The sequence below is a fragment of the Penaeus monodon genome, chromosome 5 (assembly GCF_015228065.2).
Source record: "Penaeus monodon isolate SGIC_2016 chromosome 5, NSTDA_Pmon_1, whole genome shotgun sequence".
In the NCBI taxonomy this organism is placed as follows: Eukaryota; Metazoa; Arthropoda; class Malacostraca; order Decapoda; family Penaeidae; genus Penaeus; species Penaeus monodon.
The window spans coordinates 21,388,352-21,400,522 of NC_051390.1; the positions used below are offsets into that span (position 1 = coordinate 21,388,352).

At 28.5% G+C, this 12,171-nt stretch overlaps 1 protein-coding gene across 1 annotated transcript in view; it reads left to right on the forward strand.

The window, feature by feature from the left end:
• The first annotated feature begins 737 nt into the window (after positions 1-737).
• The window catches only part of LOC119573084 (gastrula zinc finger protein XlCGF8.2DB-like), a 27,628-nt gene continuing 16,194 nt past the window's right edge, over positions 738-12,171 (forward strand). The window contains exon 1 of the mRNA XM_037920106.1: positions 738-963. The gene's annotated coding sequence lies outside the window, so the exon portion shown is untranslated. The remainder of the gene's footprint in view (positions 964-12,171) is intronic.

Consider the following 12,171-nt stretch of genomic DNA (forward strand, 5'->3'; position numbering starts at 1 on the left):
ATATATAAAATATTTTAAAATAATTTCACACAAAATATTACATACACTCACATGCATGATACAACAAAACTCACATGAAAGTAACACACACCCAACCCACACACAAAAACACACACCCCCACACCCACACCACACACGCACACGCACACGACACAACACACACACACACACCCCCACACACACACATATTATAAAATTATATAATATATATATTTTTATATATAAATTTTTATATACACACAAAAAATGCACACACACACACACACACACACACACCACCAACACACACACACACACACACCCACACACACACACACAACCACCACACACACACACACCCCCACACACCCATTTTTATTTTTTCTATGGGATAAAGGATCGTTTAGATTTCGTATATTTTAATGTATACACACGGAAAATAATATGCAAACTAGTTTATTTTATTTTCATTTTTATCTTCGTCAACAATCCCCAGTGTTCGGGATTTTCGTTTTCCAAATTTGACAAGAACATTTTTTTTTTGTGAGAGTTGCCAATACGTAAATATTGCACCAGAGAACATTAATTATCTTTTACTCATTCCCATATGTATTTGACAAACAAGGAAATATCCATTACACTATATAAACATTGTAATAGTTTTGTTTACATGATGGTCTGGAAAAAAAATAAAAAAAAGGTTTTTGTAATAGTATAAAGGACTTCCGCTTAAACCGCAACAGAGTGAACACGTAAGATCTTGAACTCGAGTGAAGTGAAAATCAAAAACTTTCAATGAACGCGAATTTAAACCCGGATCCAGGAGAAAATTCTGGCATCTTAAAAGAAATGGGACTACGACCCACAAACAGGGAGAAGACCTAGAGAAGAAAGTGACAGTGACAGATCCCAAACCTGCTCGGAGACACGAAGCCGGCAGAAACTTGGAAGAATTTCAACCACATAAAGACAGACAACAGAACAGTAAGACTAAATAATCATGTAGCACTGATCCATTTAACAGGAGAATCAGAAACATCAAATTTCGATAACCCAACAAAACGAACTGATGCACTAAAGTAATCAATATTCCAAATGTACATAATAGAAGACGCAATAAGAGTGCTTGGGACAGGAAAGGCTCGTAGATTTGAAGTCAAAAGCTTAACAAAATTATCACCCTTGATCCAGATTAATAAATTGGGTGACTGGCACATAAACTGCAAACAACCTGCCTCAAACAAAACCATAGATTGTTCATATGGCACAATATATCCAATAGACACAGAATTAGACCCCAATGACATTAAGACCATTGCATGGACATGACAGTCAAATAATAGAGGTAACTAGAATAAATAAAATAAAAAAAAGATAACACAAAGAAATGGCTTCCAACCATAACTTTTAAAGGAACATTACCAGAAAGAGTTGCCATAGGACATACATCTTACAAAGTCCAACGGTATACCTTCCCAATTCCAAAAAGTTATAAATGTCTCAGATATGGTCATGGAATATTAACTTGTAAAAACATAACTAGATGTAGCAAGTGTAGCCAGTTCAACCATGACTACAAACTGCACAAATAACCCCTTCTGCTTTTATTGTCATGAGAACCATCCACCAAATACAAATGCATGTGAAATACACAGAATGGCACAACAAATAAACACTCAGAACACAACACCAAACAACATAGACATAAAAAAACGGTTTCATGATTTGAAACCCCTCCCCAAACAAAACCACAAGAACCCCAATGTAAACCACACACAACCTCCAACACAAAACTACACACAAACCCCAACGCTAAACCACAACATAACACATACAAACAGTGAAAATACAAACACATCCTCACACACTCAACAAACAGAAGTTAACACAACTCAGACTTACGCCCAAACCATAAGCCACCCCCAAAGCCTAACAGCTGGACAGAGAACCCCAGCCAAAGATAAAATATCAGAATCAAACAAAAATCAGTTAGAGACATATGCCACTCCAAAAAGGGAAACTAAAACAAAAAAGAAAGAGCTTACCCAGACATTTATCAACAAAGATAACAACAAGCAACTAAACATAGAAGATTCCCCAATAGCTTGGACACTTCCAACTCCATTAAAAAATAAAGAATCACAAAAGGATATGCAAAATGAAAATAAAGAAAACTTCTCATGGACAAAAATAATAAAAAACACAATAACAAATATTATAAATAACATGAAGTCAGAAAAAACAATTTTAGAAATAATAGCTGAAGCTATAAAAGAAATAACCCCAATATTTTAAAAATTCATAACAGTACTTTATGAATAGAATTATTTTATGGAATGCAAGATCAGTCCTTAATAAAAGCATAGATCTAAACCACCTGATAGAAAAAGAACAACCAGATATACTAGCACTATGCGAAACTTGGCTAAAAAATAAAGACAGTTTCAACCTAAAATACTATAAAATAATAAGATATGACAGACCAGAAAAAATAGGAGGAGGCCTAGCTATTTGTATAAAAGATAATATACAATATAAACAAATAAATTTAAGAGATAGATTGAAAAATAAAATCGAAGCTATGGGAATAAAGATCAGTCATAAAAACAACTGGACAAATATACTATTGATTTATAACCCATGTAATAATTTAAGTCAAAATGACATAGAATATTATACAGAACAAATAAATGACCTTAAATTAATAATAAGAGACTTCAATGCACATCACACAAGTTGGAATCCAAACTTGCACCAGAATCACATAAACAAAACAGGCAAAAGCTTACTTAAAGTAATAACAGAAAACAATATAATGTTATTAACTCCTCCAGGCCAGATCACCAGAATAGACCCCAGAACGACAAAGGAGTCAACACTAGACCTAATTCTAGCCTCTCTGTTTCTAAGTCATCTAGAAATTGATACAGGACCAAACATAGGTAGTGACCACTTACCAGTAATAGTAAGAGATAACACCATACAAAAGACCCCTCAACTAAATGAAAAAAAATGGAAATTCAATAATGAAGGATGGGAAAAATATAAAAAAGAACAAAACAAAATAGACACAAAAATATAAAATCATTAAAAGAACTAAAAGACCTTATGAAAGACACAGGAAAAAAATATTTCAGATTTGAAGAATATGATAAAAAAGTCAAATCCCACAAACCATGGTGGAATGCAAAATGCAAAAAAAAAAAAATGTAAAAAAAAAGAAATAAAGCTTATAATGAATGGAAAAAAAGACCCAATGAAAATCTAGGAGAATATAAAAAACTATTAGCTGAAGCTAGAAAAATAATTGAAGAAAAAAGAGAGTCCTGGGAAAAAATCTGCAGTTCAATAGATTTCATTCAACACCCCAAGAAAAAAATTGGAATTTTATTTAAAAACTAACAGGAAAGGCTGCACAAAATAATTACCCTCTCATTGATAATGACCAACCAATCACAGAAATACAAAAGAAATTAGAAATATTCCAAGAAGAATACCAAAAAATAACAAACAAAAAATAAAAATAATGTTAACAGATAATGGGAAGGAAAAACTTAACAACCCTAATAATTTAGATATAAATGATAAGATCACAATAAAAGAGTTAATTGTGGCTATAACAAATACAAAAAACAACAAAGCATAAGGACCTGATGAAATTCAATATGAATTTTACAAAAATTCTCCTCCTATAATTCTAGAAATAATAATAAAACAAATTCTCACTGGATCAAAGGAGAATACCCACAGGATTCTAAAAATGCTCTTATAAATCTAATCCAAAAACCAGGAAAAAAAATCCAACAGAATCAAAATCATACAGATTCATTAATCGTATAAATTGTCTTGAAAAAATATTTGAAAACATAGTAACAAAAAGATTAAACTGGTGGCTGGAAGCAAATAACAAACTAAATGTAGATATATCAGGCTTCAGACTAAATCATACGACAATGGATGCATTAAAAATGATAGAAACAAATATAACAAATGCAGTCAAAGATAAAACATATCCTCTAGTTGCATGCATAGATCTAGAAAAAGCATTTGATACAGTAAATCATGATGCACTACTAATAAAAATGGCTAATTTGGGAATAAAAGGAAACCTATTAAAACGGACACATAATTTTCTTAAAGAAAGAACATTTCAAATAAAAATAGGAAATCAAAATTCTGTAAAAGGAACAATATCAAGTGGCATTCCACAAGGATCCCCTTTAAGCCCAACACTCTTTAACATCATGATAAATGATCTAAAACTTACAGAAGAACTAAAAAATAATATATGCAGATGATATAATAATAACCACAAGTAAGCACCTAAACGAAGCCATAAATAATATTGAAAGAGGTTTCAAGCAAGTGAAAGCATGGGCAGACACTTGGGATCTAAAGAAAGATTTAACAAAAAGTAAGCTGCTACTTTTCACAAACAAAAGAAGAGTACAGTTACCCAGGATCAAAATAGAAAATATAGAACTAGAATTTACTGACAGTCAAGATATCCTGGGATTAAGATTTGATTCACCAAAACTAAAATGGACAAAACACATAGAAAACATCAAGATAAAATCTATAAACAGAATAAATATAATGAAAAAAATATCCTCATATAGCTGGGGAGCAAAGAGAGAATCCCTAATAAAATTTTATAATATTTATGTAAAACCAAAAATAGAATATGGTTTGGCCATATATGGAACAGCAAAAAAAAAAAAAAATGAATTTAAAAAATTAGAAACGATACAAAACACAGCTCTCAGAATATCAACAGGGTGCTTTAAATCAACTCCACTAATATCACTACAAGCCTTAACAAACAAACCTCCGATAACTGACAAAACAAATGAATTAGCTTGTATACAGTTAATAAAATTATTAGAAAAAACAAAAAACATGCCAATAAAAGAACTAATAATAAAAAACATCAGAGAATATAATTTCAACAAAGATAAAAATTCCTGGACCCATAAAGCCCTTGAAACTTGCAAAAAACTAAAAATCAATATAAATAAAAGCTCAAAATATAACTCCAGTACCACCTTGGTATGATCTTTCCCATAAATTAGTAACAAAGTTCATGGACAACTTCACAAAAGACCTATCATAGAAATAATTAAAATGTAATTCCAAATGCTAACAAACATAAAATATGAAAATCATCAAAAGATATTCACAGATGGATCAAAAATAACAGAACCTCAATCAACATCTGCAACAATCTATGTAGAACAAAAGAAACTCACAACAGTTTGGAAATTACCTAAAAATACTCAAATAATAGAGGCAGAATTATTTGCAATAAAACAAGGATTGAATTATATAAAACTCAACAATCTAACAAATACAGTAATCTTTACAGATTCACTCTCGGCAGTCTTAACATTAAAAAATCACAAACCCAAAAACTACAAACAAATTACATATGAAACACAAAAACTAATTTACACTTTAACAAAACAAAACAAAAACATTACAATACAATGGATCCCAGCACATAAAAGCATAACTGGAAATGAAATTGTAGATCTTGCAGCAAAGAAAGCTCACGAATTAGAAAATTCCATAATCATTCCCCAAGATACTAATAACATAATAAAAGACATAAAAGAAAAAAGTAAAAGACAATGGGAAGAACAATTACAAAGAACCCTGATCACAAAAACCTATTACCTCAAAGATAATACCCCACAGCCATGGTCTAGATCAGAAAACAGAAAATTAGACGTATGTCTCACAAGAATACTAACTAAACATACAAGACTGAAAAAACACCGTCACAGACTAAATTTAGAAACCGACCCAAATTGCAGATGGTGCCAATTTCCAGAAGAAACTATTGAACACTTAACATTGCAATGTCCAAGATTCCATTCTGAAAGAACCAAATTATTAGAGGCATTAAAAAAGATCAAAATAACTAACCCAAATATTCCTCTACTTATAACAGGGGAAAATCATCCTCCTGCTAAGAAGTACTACATACTAAGACACATGAAAATCTTCCTACAAAGAACAAGAGTAATAAATATCTTATAAAACAGAGATCAAAACCTTCAAACAACAGAGAGAAGATTCCAAGAAACAAGATCCAGGGAATATAGACATAAGAAGTCTAAAAGCCTATTACAGAAGAAGAAGAAGAAAGAGTAAATATAAAAGTATTTCATTCACTGGTACCGTACTGGCACGAGAACGTGTTTGTGTCGGCAAACATTTTCTCGCCCTTTTAAGTAAATACCTCGTCCCCAAACTTACTTTTCGGGATTATAAACCCCAGATGACACTTTAATGTTTAAGAAAAAAGTAAAATTTTATAGGGGGATTGATCTAACGGAAGTAAATTTCCCTGTATTTGGTTTTTTGACACCCCAAACCAGAGTTCATAAAAAAAGACTTGTCCTTTCCCACAAAGTGGGGAAGAGCTTTTTAAGTAAACAAAAAACCCTTTGGACAGTGACAGGGGGGAAAAAAACCCAAAATAAAAACCTGAGGGACGTTTTTTTTGAAATTGAAAAAAAACTATAAAAAGGTGGGGAAAAATTTTTAAAATTTAAGAGTATGAAACAAAAATATTACAGCCCCCCAAAAATGATGATGTTTATTTAAACCAAGATATAGTGGATCAATCAAAGCAATTAATGTTAAGTGTCCAGTCCTAATATGCAAAAGCATAAAGTACAAGGTGAATGCTGTATGTTATGGACCAAACAACAAAAAATAAGACACCTATCTTCTATGGTATTTACTTCACAAATTGATATAAGGGAGAACACAACATGTGCCCATATAGACTCAGAAAAAAGTAATATTTTTATAATAATCTATGAAACTTTCCAGATCAATAGACATTTCTATTGCCTACAATGTGTGTGCACAACAATGGAATAAGTTGTAATGTCATGATGTCATTACACTGAACAACTGTATATAATGTATAGCAACCTTAATACTTAATGTTTTACTTTTCTCTTTTAGCTGTGGATAGTCATTTAGTATTTTAAGATGCACATATGAAGTATTTTGCAAAAATCCCTATAGATCATGGAATGTTGTCATGTCATTTTAGCCAGGGGTTTTTAAAGATTGCATTTTACAATATGTTTCACCCATTTACCCCCTAGCCCACTCATTTTTCAAAAATTTTGGGCATGATATAGTCGTAATTTATTTTTTTTTGATTTTTTTATTTTCTACAAATATTCATAAATTTTTTAGATAAGATAACTTTTCAAAGGGTTTGACCAAAGTTTACCCATTTTATTTTTTTTCCCCAGATTTTTAAAATTTATTTTGCGCATTTTCCCCGGGAAAAAACATACAGAGATTAAATCAAAAATAATCAGTAAAATTTAAAAGGAAAAATGGGCCCCCGGGGGAGGGGGGAGGTGGTGGCAAGAGCAGGGGTGTGTAACTTTTGGGGGATACTCCACAGTTGTAATTTCTTTTCCCTTTGGGTATCTTTCCCTTTCAAATGTTTTTTGTGCTTTTTTGGGGGGGGTTTTAATTTTCCTTTTCCCTTTACAACAGCTGCACAATGTTTGGAAAACATTTTTTCTAAATGGTTGAAGAGAAATTGGGAGAAACCTTTTTGGGCAATTATTTTTTTTTTTTCCCCTTTTAAAATTTTTCCCCTTTTAAAAAAACTGAGCAGCACATTTTAAAAAACCCAAAAAAAAAAAGGGAATGTTTAAAAAAGGGGAAAATACAAAAAGGGGGTTTTTTAAGGGGAAATTTTGGGGGGGTTTTTTTTTTTTTAACTTTTCCGGGAAAAAAAATTTTTTTTAAAGGGGAAAAAAAAAAAATTTTAAATTGGGGTTTTTAAAAAAGGGGGGGGGGGGTTTAAAAAAAAGGGGGGGGGGTGGGGGGGGGGGGGGGGGGTTTTTTTTGGGGGGGGGGGTTTTGGGGGGGGGGTGGGGGGGGGGGGGGGGGGGGGGGGGGGGGGGGGGGGGAAAAAAGCCACGGTGGGGGGGGGGGGAGAAAAAAAAAAGAAGGGGGGGGGGGGGGAGAAAAAAAAAAAAAAAAAGGGGGGGGGGGAAGTTTTTTAAAAGGGAAAAAAAGGGGGGGGGGGGAAAAAGGGGGGAAAAAAAAAAAAAGAAAAGGGGAAAAAAAAAAAAGGGGGGGGGAGGGGGGGGGGGAAAAAAAAAATTTTTTAATATTTAAAAAAATTTAAAAAAAAAATTTTTTTTTTTTAAAAAATTTTTATATTTATATAAATTTTATTTTATTTTTTTAAAAAAAAAAAAAAATTTTTTTGGGGGGGGGGGGAAAAAAAAAAAATTTTTTTTTTTTTTTAAAAAAAAAAATTTTTTTTTTATATAAAAAATTTTTTTTTTATATTTATATATTTATATATATATAATATATATATATATTTTATTTATATATTAATAAATTTTTTTTTTTTTTTTATTTTTTTTTTTTTTTTTATATTTTTATTATTTATTTTTTATATTTTTTTTTTTTAAAAAAATTTTTTTTTTTAAAATTTTTTTTTTTTTTTTTTTTTTTTTTTTTTTTTTTTTTTTTTTTTTTTTTTTTTTTTATTTTTTTTTTTTTTTTTTATCTTTTTTTCTTTTTTTTTTTTTTTTTTATTTTTTTTTTTAAAAAAAAATTTTTTTTTTTTTTTTTTTTTTTTTTTTTTTTTTTTTCCGTTTTTAAAAAATTTTTTTTTTATATATATATAATATATATGATAGTCTATATATATATATATATATATATATATTATATTTTTTTTTTTTTATATATATTATTATATATATATATATTATATATATATATATATATACTTATATTATATATATATCTTATATATATATAATATATATATATATATATATCTATATATATATATATATATTTATATATATCTATATCTCTATTATCTATCTTATATATGATCTTTATATATATAATATTACTTATATATATATTATATTTATATAGATGATATCTATATATTTATACTATATATATTTTTCTATATCTTATTATATATTATATATTATATATATATAGTATCATATTATCTATATGTATTTATCATATATCTACTATATATCTTTATATATATATATATCTAGTTAATATATGTTATATATATATTTTATTATATATATACTATATTTATATACTAGTACTATATATATATACTATATATATCTTATATCTCTATTATCTTCTATATTGTATATATATGATACTATATATTATATATATCTTCTATATTATCTCTATATATGTCTCCCTATCATATATGCTATATATATATATATATATCATTATATATCATATATCTCTATTTAACTATACTTATTATCTACTCATATATATATATCTAATTTACTATATATATTATTATATATATCTATTCTTATATATATATATTACTACTATATCATCTATATTATATATATACACTCTATATATCATTATATCGTATATTATATATACATAATATACATATATATATCATGTACTATATATGTATATTATAGATTATTCTTACTATACTCTATCTATATACCTATCTTTCATATATATAATATATATATTATATTAATATATATTGCCCCTTGTCAGTGCCGGTAAAGAGATGGTGACTCAATAAAAACATCCCGGGCGGAAGGAATGGCAAACCACCGTCTAAATTGTAAGAAAAAATCATGGAAGCCCATGATTGTCAAGGCCGCGGTTGCCGAATGGTTGAGCGTCGGACTCAAGACTGTCCACGACGGCAATCTGAATTCGAGGGTTCGAGTCACCGACTGACGCGTTGTTCCCTTTGGGCAAGGAACTTCACCTTGATTGCCTACCTAGCCACTGGGGGGCCAAGCCAGCCCAAGTCAGTGCTGGTCCCAAGCCCGGATAAATAGGAGACTAATTACCTAAAAGGTACCACCGGCACTCTCCGTGGAAAGGAACTGGGATCCTACCACGTTTCTCACTCCAAAAGCATCACAACTGAAAACTACAATAAGTATCATGCTGTGACCCCGGCGGCTCAGACATGAAAACCTACCCCTTTAAAAGAAGAATAATATATATATATAATAATATTATAATATATATATATAATATAGTATTTAAAATATATAATAATATATATATATATATACACATATATATATAAATATAATATTATATTATATTATAAAATATATATATTAAAATATATATATATCTATATATATATATTAATATAAATTTATTAAAAAATTAATATTTTATATAATATATATATATATATATATATATAAATTATATAAATATTATATTTTAAAATTTTAAATATTATATTTTTAGAGTAACTTTTTTTTTTTTTTGTTTTCTTTATATACACTTTTAATAAAATGAAATTAATATATAGATAATATATATAAATATATTATATTTTATAAAACCCTATATTATTTTATATATATAAAAATTTTTATATATAATATATATGTATATTTTTATTATAACATATATATATTTTATATAAAATTATATATAATATATATATATATATATATTATAATTATTATATAATATAATTTGTATATATAATAAAAATTTTATACTTTTATATATATAATTTTAATATATATAAATATGTGTGTGTTGTGTGTGGGGGTTGTGGTGTGTGTGTGGGTGGTGTGTGTGTGTGTGTTGGTGGTTGGGGTGTGTGTGTGTGTGATGTGTTTTGTGTGTGGCTTAGGGGGGTATTATATTTTTATTGGATGTGTATGAACATAAATACATTAATATCTTTATACATATAAAATAAAAACCCAAAAAAATTTTTTTTAAATATATATATATATAAAATATTATTATATATATATAATATATTAAAATAATTTATATTATATATATATAAATATCATATATATATTATATATATAGTATACTAAAATAAAAAATATATATTATATATAATATATAATATTTTAATAAAATTATATAATATTTTAAAATTTAAATATATAATATATATTATCTATTATATATATATTTTATTTTTAATTTCATATATATATATATATATTATATATCTGTCTACCCTATCTTTTCATCTATCCATTATCATCTAAAATATTTTGGATTGTATCCCTAAATGTATGTTTTAATAGGCTCTCAATCATTCTATACTACATTGATCGGATGTTGGTAACAGGGGTATTTTTACCCCTTTGGTGACTTAAATTTGTTTTTGATAAAAAAAGGGGCCTCTCGACTCGTGTTTTGGGTTTTGCCTAGATAACCCTTTGGATTAAATGGAGTCTATTTTCTTATTTGTGAACAGTTTTTTATAAATTTAAAATGTGGTAAAATCAAGTTTGAATTTCAAAAAATGGGATGATTTTCATAAATTTGAATCAAAACGATTTGTTTGAGGAAAGCAGCCGAGGGGGGGGCCTCTGTCAGATGTGTAGCTTGGGGGCCCACCTATGGGCCCCAAAAACCCCTTTCTTCTAGGGTGTTGACCTGTATGGTGATTATTTGACATTAGGAGTCCCAAAACCCATTTTTTATTTGAAACAGATTTTTTGGGTTTGAAAACTGGTAGCTTTGAAGTTGAAGCTTTGGCCCCCCCAATCGGGCAAATTTAAAAAAATACTTTTTATTTCCTTTTTTTTTTAAATTGAATGCTTTAAGAAAAATTTAAATTAGGGAAATAAAACCACTAGTTTTTAAAAAACTTTTTTAAAAAACACCATAAAGTCTTCACGTAAAGTTAATGTTTGAATTTCAAAATTTTCATAAAATCTCATGAGATGTGCTAAAAACATAAGAGAATCAACATCATGATTTTAATAGCAAAAATGTATTTTTTGTTTTCTTTCTCAGCTCTTTGACTGGGAAAAGTTTCCAAATTTAAAGAAAGGGAAAATTTTTAAAAAGAATATTTCTGGAAAATTTGGTTTTAATAAACCCGGCAGTAAAACATTTTCTTATAACAGTGATTTTTATTGAAAATTTCAAAAATTTTTTTAAAATGGGTCCAAAAAACCCCAATTTAACAGTTAAAAAGGCAGAAACAAGCCAATGATGATTTCCCTTTTCCCAGAGGGCCCCTTTAACCCCGGTCAGGTTTTTTAACTATCACCCCCTGGGGAAAATGGGGAAGGAATATCAATTTAAAAAGAAAAACCCCCCCCCCCAAAATGCCCTAAGGCTCCTAGCTTAAAAGAAACAGAC